Consider the following 10713-nt stretch of genomic DNA (forward strand, 5'->3'; position numbering starts at 1 on the left):
ACAAAACAGAACTGTAGCTCCTGCATCAAAACAAAAATGTAAGTTAAATATTTCCGAGTTAATAAAACTAACAGTATGTATTGTTGAATGTGAGTGAGACAACTCAAAGACATTGTGAAGGAGGTGCGGTCATAAAAATCTCGCTCTGTCACCCAAGCTGGAGTGCAGTGGCACGGTCTTTATTTTATTTTATTTTATTTTATTTTATTTATTTTTTGAGACAGAGTTTCTCTGTTGTTGCCCAGGCTAGAGTGCAATGGCGCAATCTCGGCTCACCGCAACCTCCACCTGCCTGGTTCAAGCAATTCTCCTGCCTCAGCCTCCCAAGTAGCTGGGATTACAGGCATGCACCACCACGCCTGGCTAATTTTTTGTAATTTTAGTAGAGACGGGGTTTCTCCATGTCGGTCAGGCTGGTCTCAAACTCCCGACCACAGGCGATCTGCCCACCTTGGCCTCCCAAAGTGCTGGAATTACAGGGGCGAGCCACCATGCCTGGCCTCAGTGGTGCAATCTTGGTTCACTGCACCCTCCGCCTCCTGGGTTCAAGCGATTCTCCTGCCTCAGACTCCCAAGTAGCTGGGATTACAGGTGTGTGCCACCACACCTGGCTAATTTTGTATTTTTAGTAGAGATGGGGTTTCACCAGGTTGGTCAGGCTGGTTTCGAACTCCTGTCGGTCAGGCTGGTTTCGAACTCCCGACCTCAAGTGATCCATCTGCCTCGGCCTCCCAAAGTGTACCTGGCCTTTTTTTTTTAATGGCTATTTCTTGGTGATATGTTAAACAAGGGGTGGATTATTCATGCCTCCCCCTTTTAGACCATGTAGGGTAACTTCCTGATGTTGCCATGGCATTTGTAAACTGTCATGGCGCTGGTGGGCGTGTAGCAGTGAGGGCAACCAGAGGTCACTCTCATAGCCATCTTGGTTTTGGAGGATTTTGGCCGTCTTCTTTACTGCAGCCTGTTTGATCAGCAAGGTCTTTATGAGCTGTATGACCTAGCAATGCATCCAGGTAGGTCTCAGCTTTATTTTACCCAGCCCCTATTCAAGATGGAGTTGTCTGGTTCAAACGCCTCTGACACAAGGTCCAGCAATTCTTCCTTGGTTGTGGGATTAGACTCAGAGCAAGATTCCTGTTCGTTGCTTCCTCTGCCCACAGACAGTGAACTGTCGGGAATCTACCAGGTCTTTTGGAGCAATAGGCTTTTCAGGGGGTATCCCGAAAGACCAGGACGGCCTGCATCTTCACATAGCCCCTCTGCTCTTGAGCTTTCTCCTTCCTGCCACCTGGGGTGGTGGAAAGGGCATTGGGTTTGGAGCCGAAATGACTTAGGTGTGAACCCAGCTGTGCCACTTCCTGGCCGGCTGTGCTTGGAAAAATAACCAAGCATCTCCGGAGCGCCTCACTTCTCATCTACAAGACAGGAGTGGTCTTTGCACTTAATTCAGAGGGTTGCATGAGGAGTAGAGAGATAATGCTTTCACGGCTCCAGGCACCCAGCGGGCTTTCAAGAAATGGGATGTTCCTTCTGATTCCCTCGCTCCAGGGCCCTCCCCTCTGGCCCAGGCTCTAGTCCCCACTAATCACATCGCGCGGGCTGCGACCCCTTTAAGTCCGGCTTGGATGACCCAGATCCAAAGTCATCGACTCTCTAGCTGCTATCTCTATGGTAAGTTATCACTTCCGGCCGGAAGTTGCTGGCGGAGCTACTTCCGCCCGGGGGAGTGGGAAGTAACTGGAGACACGTGCTTTGGCCTGTTGGAGGGGAAACCCGCTCTCGCCTCCTGGTGGTCGCCGACTCGCGGTCCGCAGGATGACTCAGGGCAGCCCTGACCACAGTTCCGCCGCCATCGGCCCTAGCCTGCGGAATTGGGCTCGCCCCGGGACGATAACAGAGCTCTGCCGGGGGCTGGAGGCACTGACCGGGTGACCAGAGACCCAGAGACCAGAGCCCCTCCACGGCGCCCGGGATTTCGGGGACGGCTTCTCCCATCGCAAGTAGGGCTTGGACGGGAGGCGACAAACGAGAACTTGGTCCGCACACAGCCACCGAAATTGGAATGAGGAGCTGTAGGGAGGCCCCGTAGCCAGCAGAAAAGCACTGGGGTCCCTGGCTGGGTTAGCCCAGGTTTCTAGGAGTGTGGTAAGCGTCGAATGACTTTTGTCCTTTTAAAGCACATTATGTTACTTTTTCCCCAAGGTTTCAACAGAAAATGAGAAATATCCCCCGACGATTGGCTGAAAACATGCAGCAACCACTATTTTCTTCCTGCCCCTCGTTGATGAGAGCATTCGAAGTGACCTCAGCAGGGCATCCAGGTATGTCAAGCATGGAGACAAAGTGTTCAGGGCAGACGGTCTGGGGAAAGGCTCCTGTGTTGTTGAGCCTGCCAAGTTGTGGGTGCAGCATTGTACCAGGCAGCCCAACCCTGACCTAAAGTAAATTCCCGGGAGAAGTCTTTCCTGGGTTTTGAATTTGCAGTAACAGGTGTGAGCATTCTAGCAGCAGTTTGATGATCATGTATGATACTGCAAACAGGACCTACGTTTAAAGAAAATGGTTGTAGTTAGTATCAGAGAGCCCTTGCTTTTCAAAACTTCATAAACAATGTTACTGTCATGTCTTTCATTCAATAAACATTTGTTGATACATTGGCCTGACATCATGTTAAATGTTACGGATACAGAGATGAAGACAACAGTCATGGCCCTTGTTCTCTGGGAACTACAACCCAGTTAGGGAGACAAGGTTAAATGATCACACTTAAGAGGGCATAATTCAGCCAGGTGCAGTGGCTCATGCCTGTAATCCCAGCACTTTGGGAGGCCGAGGCGGGTGGATCACCTGATGTCAGGAGTTCGAGACCAGTCTGGCCAACATGATGAAACCCCACTTCTACTAAAAATACAAAAAATTAGGTGGGTGTGGTGGCATGTGCCTGTAATCCCAGCTAGTCAGGAGGCTGAGGCAGGAGAATCGCTTGAACCCAGGAGGTGGAGAGGTTGCAGGGAGCCGAGATCACACCACTGCACTCCAGCCTGGGCAACAAGAGCAAAACTCTGAGAAAAAAAAAAAAAAAGTCATAATTCAGGCCGGGCGCCGTGGTTAATGCCTGTAATCCCAACACTTTGGGAGGCCGAGGCAGGCAGATCATCTGAGGTCAACAGTTCAAGACCAGCCTGGCCAACATGAAATTAGCTGGGTGCAGTGGCATATGTCTGTAATCCCAAGAGGCTGAGGCAGGAGAATCGCTTGAACCCGGGAGGTGGAGGTTCCAGTGAGCCGAGATCGCGCCACTATACTGCAGTCTGGGTGACAGAGCAAGACTCCATCTCAAAAAAAAAAAAAAAAAAAAGGCATAATTCAAGCCAAAGTGAGTGCTCTGAAGGAAGGCAACATAAGAACATATATCCCAAGGATCTGGCGGGTGTGGTGGCTCACACCTGTAATCTGAGCACTTTGGGATGCCAAGGTGGGAGGATCACTTGAGCTCAGGAGTTCGAGACCAGCCTGGGCAACATGGTAAGACCTCATTTCTATGTTTTTTAATTATTTAAAAAAAAAAAAAAAAAGATCCGATGGAGACTAGAAGGCTTTTCTGAGGATGAAACCCTTGAGCTAGAATCTGAAGGATGGGTAGAAGTTTGCTGGGCACAGTGCCCCAGCAGGTGCAGCTGGTGAAGGAACTGAAAGAAGGCCTTTGTAGCCCAGAAAGCAAAGTGGAGAATGGTGGGAAATGAAGCTAAAAAGGTGAGGAGCTGGGCGCGGCGGCTCACACCTGTAATCACAGCACTTTTGGAGGCTGAGGCTGGAAGATTGCTTGAGCCAAGGAGTTCAAGATCAGCCTGGGTAACACGAGACCTTGTCTCTATGCAAAATCAAAAAAGTAAGCTGGGTGTGGTGACCCATTCCTGTGATCCCAGCTACTTGGGAGGCTGAGGTGGGGGGCTTAAAGCTGCAGTGAGGCATGATGGTGCCACTGCAGTCCATCCTGGGTGATAGAGTGAGACCCTGTCTCAAAAAAAAAAAAAAAAGATAGGGAAGGCCAGGCCATACAGGGCCTTGCGGCTCAGGCGAGGATGTTGGTCTTTGGCCTAAGAATAATGGGATACCATTATGGGATTTTTGGGGTTTTTGTTTTGTTTTTTTTGAAATGGAGCTTGCTCTGTCTCCCAGGTTGGAGTGCAGTGGTGTGATCTTGGCCCACTGCAACCTCCGTCTCCCGGATTCAAGCGATTCTCCTGCCTCAGCCTCCCAAATAGCTGAGATTACAGGCGCACGCCACCATGCCCGGCTAATTTTTGTATTTTTAGTAGAGACGGGGTTTCATCACGTTGGCCAGGCTGGTCTCAGACTCCTGACCTCTGGTGATCTGCTCACCTCGGCCTCCCAAAGTGCTGGGATTACAGGCTTGAACCACCTTGCCCTGCCCCTTTATGGGTTTTATGTAAGAGGATGATACAGACAAATCTGTAATTGCAAAAGAGCACTATGTGCAGAACATAGATGATGTGCTGTCCAGCAGCACTTTCTGCAATGATGGAAATGGCCTATCTGACCATTTTATGCTATCCAGAGCAGCCGCAAGCCACATGTAGCTGTTGAGCATTTGGTGACTGTGAGTCCACATTTTTTATTCTAACTGTAAATAGTCACATGTGGCTAGTGGCTGCTGTGTTGGTCTACAGTGCATTAGAGGGAGCAGTGCCACCTTTCTGGGAGTCATGGCACACAGAACCCTTTTGCATCTCCTGCTCTTCCTCCCGTCTTGGCTGAAGGTTGAGATTATGCTTTTGGGAGAACCTTCATGTTGATTTCTCCTGGGGGTCTCCAACAGAGACAATAACAGTTTATGGAATTTTTTTTTTTTTTTTTTGAGAAGGAGTCTTATTCTGTTGCCCAGGCTGAGTGCAGTGGTGCGATCTCAGCTCACTGCAACCTCCGCCTCCCGGGTTCAAGCGATTCTTCTGCCTCAGCCTCCCAAATAGCTGGGATTACAGGCACATGCCATCATGCCCGGCTAATTTTTGTATTTTTAGTAGAGACGGGGTTTCGCCATTTTGGCCACGCTGGTCTTGAACTGACTTCAGGTGATCCGCCTGCCTTAGCCTCCCAAAGTACTGGGATTACAGGCCTGAGCCACTGCACCTGGCCTGTTTATGGAATGTAATATTGATTTTCTCGGCTGTAGTTTAGCCTGCTCCTTCATGAAGCAGCGTCTTCCTTCTGTCTTTGCCTGTTTTTTGTTAGCACACAGATTGAGAAGTGACATCATCAGTGCAATTAAGTACCTACAGGGGTCAGAACATTGAGTCATACGCCTTGGAGGGAATATAAAGAAAAGTATGGTCCCTGGTGTTAGGGGCTTAGAATCTAGCGATGTCAGTAGGCACTATGGAACAACAGGAAAGGACATTTTCTGTTGGACCCTTCAGGGGACGGGACCCTCTCGGGGAAGTAAAGGCTGTTTCCATCTGCTGAAATGTGACAAAAGGCGGGAAGCATGGAAGGATGTGGGGAGCTCCCTAGTGAGAGCTGTACTGAGTAATATGTGGCTGGAGGGAAGGGAAGAAAAGTGAAGTTGGAATATGTGGTTGATAACCAGGTTGTGGGGCCTTGAATGTCAAAGTTCAAGTGGCTTTTTTAACAAGCAGGTTTCTAAGGGCAATGTGGTGGTCTACAGATGACAGCCTGGAGAAAGATGGGTTAGAGCCGGGCGTGGTGGCTCACACCTGTAATCCCAGCACTTTGGGAGGCCAAGGCGGGCGGATCACCTGAGGTCGGGAGTTCAAGACCAGCCTGACCAACATGGAGAAACCCCGTCTCTACTAAAAATACAAAATTAGCCGGGCGTGGTGGCACATGCCTGTAATCCCAGCTACTCAGGAGGCTGAGGCAGGAGAATCGCTTGAACCCAGGAGGCGGAGGTTGCGGTGAGCCGAGATCACGCCATTGCACACTCCAGCCTGGGCAAAAAAGAGTGAAACTCCGTCTCAAAAAAAAAAAAAAAAAGAAAGGGAAAGATGAGGTTAGGAAGTCCCTGTGATGTCTTTGAGTAGGAGGTGACCAGCCCTTGGCTCAGTGGTACCTATAGACTTGGAAGAATGAGGGGTGGATGGGGGCCCATTCCCAGCAGGGCAGAATCCCAGGGTACCTCCCATGTCATGTTCTAGGTGGAAGGTGGATTTTAGATTTTAGAGAGTATCTCGTGGAGCTCACAGTTTTAAATATTCAGACTTGGTAAAGTAGAATAAGAACTGATGCATATACTTTTCTTTGCAGGTCAGTTTCTGGAAGACTTGTGAGTGTGGTGAATGAATATCTGGTTTTGTCTCTGCTGGGCCTGTGTGCCTGGAAAGGAATTGTTTTGGCCTAGGATCATCCAGGTTTGTTTGGTTTAGTTCTTGACCACATATGTTTTGAATGGTGACTGCTTAAGACCCTGTTGTGTATGGCTATAAATAGATAAACGCCAAGGTGACCACGTACTCTGTGGTTCCTGTGCCCGCCGGCCATGTGTCTGAGTGTGTAGCCTCTCATCATCTAAAGGAACTTTGGCTGCAGAGGGGAGGCCTGGTCCCATGGGAAGTTTTGGGAGCGCAGCAGCAGGTGGGTTCAAACAACCCAGCAAGTGCCTCCTTAGCACTTAGAAGCGGAGGCTACCACGTTGTCCATGTGGGGTTTCTGATCCCAGCTCCCCACCAGCCTGCTGGACCTCGGGCAGGTCCCTCCCTGTTTGTACCTCCATTACTTCTTCAGTAAGATGGGGACACTGAAGATGACCATGCCTCCCACCAGATTGCTGCTTTTGTTTTGTTTTAATAAGGGACAGAGTCTCACTATGTTGCCTATAGGCTGGTCTCAAGCTCTTGGCCTCAGTTTTCCTGCCTCAGCCTTCAAATATGCTGGGGTGACAGGCATGAGCCACTGCACTGGCCCAGATTGGTACATTTGAGGGTTAAATGAGCAAATCCTATAAAGCACTCAGGAGAGGGCTGTGGGGTTTGGGCTGGGGCCTGGGAGCACTTTAGACGTGGTAGCTATATTGTTGTCACTTTTCTCCTCTTTCAAAGCATTTTTTGTTTGTTTGTTTTTGTTTTTGAGACAGAGTTTCGCTCTTGTGGCCCAGGCTGGAGTGTGGTGGTGTGACCTCGGCTCACTGCATCCTCCGCCTCCTGGGTTCAAGTGATGGGATTACAGGTGCCTGCCACAACGCCCAGCTAATTGTTTGTATTTTTAGTAGAGACGAGGTTTCACCATGTTGGCCAGGCTGGTCTCGAACTCCTGACCTCAGGTGATCCACCTGCTTTGGCCTCCCAAAGTGCTGGGATTACAAGTATGAGCTACCACGCCCGGCACAAAGCATTTTCAGCTGTGAAATTCCCTGGGGTGCTGCAGTAGACGAAGGTTTGGGGTCTTGACGGGTGCTATTTGCCACGGAAAGATGCCTCCCTGCTCCCAGGGCAGGAGAGCCGAGGTAAGACTTACTGTAGGCTGTCGTTTTTTTTGTTTGTTTTTTGTTTTTGAGATGGAGTCTCACTCTGTCGCCAGGCTGGAGTGCAGTGGCATGATCTTGGCTCACTGCAGAACCTCCACCTCCCAGGTTCAAGCGATTCTCCTGCCTCAGCCTCCCAAGTAACTGGGATTACAGGCACATGCCCCCACAACCAGCTAATTTTTTATTTTTAGTAGAGACAGGGTTTCACATGTTGGCCAGGCTGGTCTTGAACTCCTGACCTCAGGTGATCCGCCCGCCTCGGCCTCCCAAAGTGCGGGGATTACAGGCATGAGCCACTGCACCCAGCCAGGCTGTTGTTTTTTTACCTCCTTGTTTGCACAATTTGGGCCACTCACAAGAGTGTATACCCCGTGATAAACAGTTACCTACATTCTCCTCTACATGCTTGTCTTTAGAGGAAGGAAATGTATTAATCGCCCAAAGTAATATATTGTGTTAAGATGTGATATATACTGGGGAAAAAAAAAGTGTATATTGACATTTCTGGAATAAACCACTTTGATGCCCAGTTACTGACTCGTTCTCCTGTGTGGTGTCTTTCCTGTATGCAGAAGGCCGGCTTCCCCACAGGGGCTGGGGGTGACTTGTCTGTCCTTGGAATATGAGTCTTTGCAAGCAGCTGCTGCCCATGTGCACAGTTCCTTGAGGAGTTGGTTCAATCTTGGTTTGGGAGTTTGATTGGAAGGATTAGATCCTAGGCTCCCCTGAGCAGTAACATCTTATTTATAGCGTGGAAAATGGACAGAGCTGTTGATACTTAGGAGAGCTTTCCTCATTATCACCCCGAGGAGAGTGCCTGAGTCTCCAAGAGGTCATTGTTGGTCTGCAAGCTCTTAAGGCAGAAGAGTCTGCCAGTAACAGGGAAATCAGGACAGGATGGGAATGAGTGTCCCAAGGCAGTGACAGAAGCTGAGGCTGAACCTTCCCAGGAATCCTCCACCTTCAGGGTGCCACCTTGTCTCTGCATGAAGTGTCTGCAGACACACTGCCTGAAAGTGGCTCCTTAACAATGAACCTGCTTGCCTTTTCTCTGTCACTAGACCCCAAGACAATGAAGAGCCTTCATTGGCTGGGCATGGTGGCTTGCGCCTGTAATCCCAGCACTTTAGGAGGCCGAGGCGGGTGGTCAGGAGTTCGAAACCAGCCTGACCAACATGGTGAAACCACATCTCTACTAAAAATACAAAATTCAACCAGGTGTGGCAGGCACCTGTAATCCCAGCTGCTCGGGAGGCTGAGGCATGAGAATCAGTTGAACCCAGGAGACGGAGGTTTCGGTGAGCCAAGGTCACACCACTGCACTCCAGCCTAGAAGACAGAGCAAGACTTTGTCTCAAAAAAAAAATTAACTAATTACTTAAATAAATAAACAGCCTTCACTAATTCTCCTACACAGTAATGGGCGTGCTCCTCCTACACAGGACTGGCATGCTGGGCATCTTTCTGGGTGATGGGAGGGAGGCCTAGACTCCATGGGTGGAGGCCTAGGAAGGTTTTGTGTGGCTGTCAGGAACATTCCCTGGCCTTGGCTGTCTCCTGCTGTCATTCAGTTCCAGCTCCTTGCAGTCAGTCTTTTTTTTTTTTTTTTTTTTAAATAGAGATGAGGTCTCACTGTCTTGCCCAGACTGGTCTTGAACTCCTGGGCTCAGGTGATCCTCCCACCTCAGCCTCCCAAAGTGTTGGAATCACAGGCATGAGCCATCACGCCTGGCTACGGATGGTGCTTTCAATATTAGCAATGGATAATTAAATATGTGGTTAAGAAGTTGTATTTAAGGTTAAAAATCACTATGAGGCTGGGTGTGGTGGCTCAAACCTGTAATCCCAGCACTTTGGGCCAAGGCAGGCGGGTCACCTGAGGTCAAGAGTTCGAGACCAGCCTGGCCAACATGATGAAACCCTGTCTCTACTAAAAATACAAAAATTAGCCAGGCGTGATGTTGCGTGCCTATAATCCCAGCTACTTGGGAGGCTGAGGCAGGAGAACCGCTTGAACCTGGGAGGCAGAGGTTGCAGTGAGCCGAGATAGCGCCACTACACTCCAGCCTGGGTGATAGAGTGAGACTCCATCTCAAAAAAAAAAAAAAAAGTCACTGTGGGACACAAGCCCTGTATCAGAAAAGGTATAGAAATTAAAGAACAGTTAAAGCAAGTCAAGATTTTGAATTTCTCTCTTCGTCCACTAGAGGATGTAATCCAACACCAGACTGTGTTCTCCGATGTAACTTGGCATAGCGTTTGGGTTTTGGGGCTTTTTTGTTCTGTTTTGATTTGTGTAATTTAGCCAAGACTTTCTGTGACCAAAAAGTTATGTCTGTTGTAACTTGGTACAGAGTTTGGATTTTGGGGTTTTTTTGTTTTGTTTTGATTTGTGTAATTTAGCCAAGACTTTCTGTCACCAAAAAGTTATGCAGAAGATTCATCTGCGGGGCTGGGCTCTTAGTTACGAATCTGTCCGGGTGTCCCAGTGGAATCAGTCCGGGTGTCTTGGTTTGTGATAAGTGCTTTCCTTGGAAGCGTTTATCATGTCAGGAACCAAGCACAGGCACTGCACGTGGAGATAAGAGCGTGTTCTAATACATTCTAATACATTCCAATGTACTCCCAGTGCCAGCTGGTGAGAACATCGGGAAAGATTTTCTTTGTAAGGAATCCAGTGCTAACATGTACCAGTATTTGAAGTCCCAGACAGTGTGCATTAAGGGTTTAGAAGTGTCTCTGACATGAACATTGCTTATAACTTGAAATTGACAGGTACTTATCAAGACCAAACAAAGTTTGCACAAAGCCAGCACAGTTAAGAGTGCTGATTGTGGCCAGGTGCGGTGGCTCACGCCTGTAATCCCAGCACTTTGGGAGGCCGAGGCGGGCGGATCACAAGGTCAAGAGATCAAGACCATCCTGGCCAACATGGTGAAACCCCGTCTCTATTAAAAGTACAAAAGTTAGCTGGGCGTAGTGGCGCACGCCTGTAATCCCAACTACTCGGGAGGCTGAGGCAGGAGAATCTCTTGAACCTGGGAGACAGAGGTTGCAGTGAGCCGGGATTGTGCCACTGCACTCCAGCCTGGCGACAGAGCAAGACTCCATCTCAAGAAAAAAAATTAAAAAGAGTGCTGATTGTTAGCTGGTGGGAAAGTGGACTTGCTGGGTTGGGGCGGGGGAGTGGGGAGAATGACCATTCTGAA

The 10713-nt window shown here is 49.2% G+C and overlaps 1 long non-coding RNA gene and 1 other non-coding gene across 2 annotated transcripts; both read left to right on the forward strand.

Annotated features, from left to right (window-relative positions):
- Positions 1-1694: 1694 nt before the first annotated feature.
- LOC740467 (uncharacterized) lies at positions 1695-7453 on the forward strand. Its single transcript, XR_010153104.1, has 3 exons — positions 1695-2003; positions 2206-2324; positions 7117-7453. It is a non-coding gene; the product is annotated as an uncharacterized LOC740467 (long non-coding RNA).
- Positions 2360-2546, forward strand: LOC112206167 (small Cajal body-specific RNA 16). Its single transcript, XR_002940367.1, has one exon. It is a non-coding gene; the product is annotated as a small Cajal body-specific RNA 16 (non-coding RNA).
- Positions 7454-10713: the final 3260 nt, after the last annotated feature.

This window comes from Pan troglodytes, chromosome 19 (assembly GCF_028858775.2).
Source record: "Pan troglodytes isolate AG18354 chromosome 19, NHGRI_mPanTro3-v2.0_pri, whole genome shotgun sequence".
Lineage (NCBI taxonomy): Eukaryota > Metazoa > Chordata > Mammalia > Primates > Hominidae > Pan > Pan troglodytes.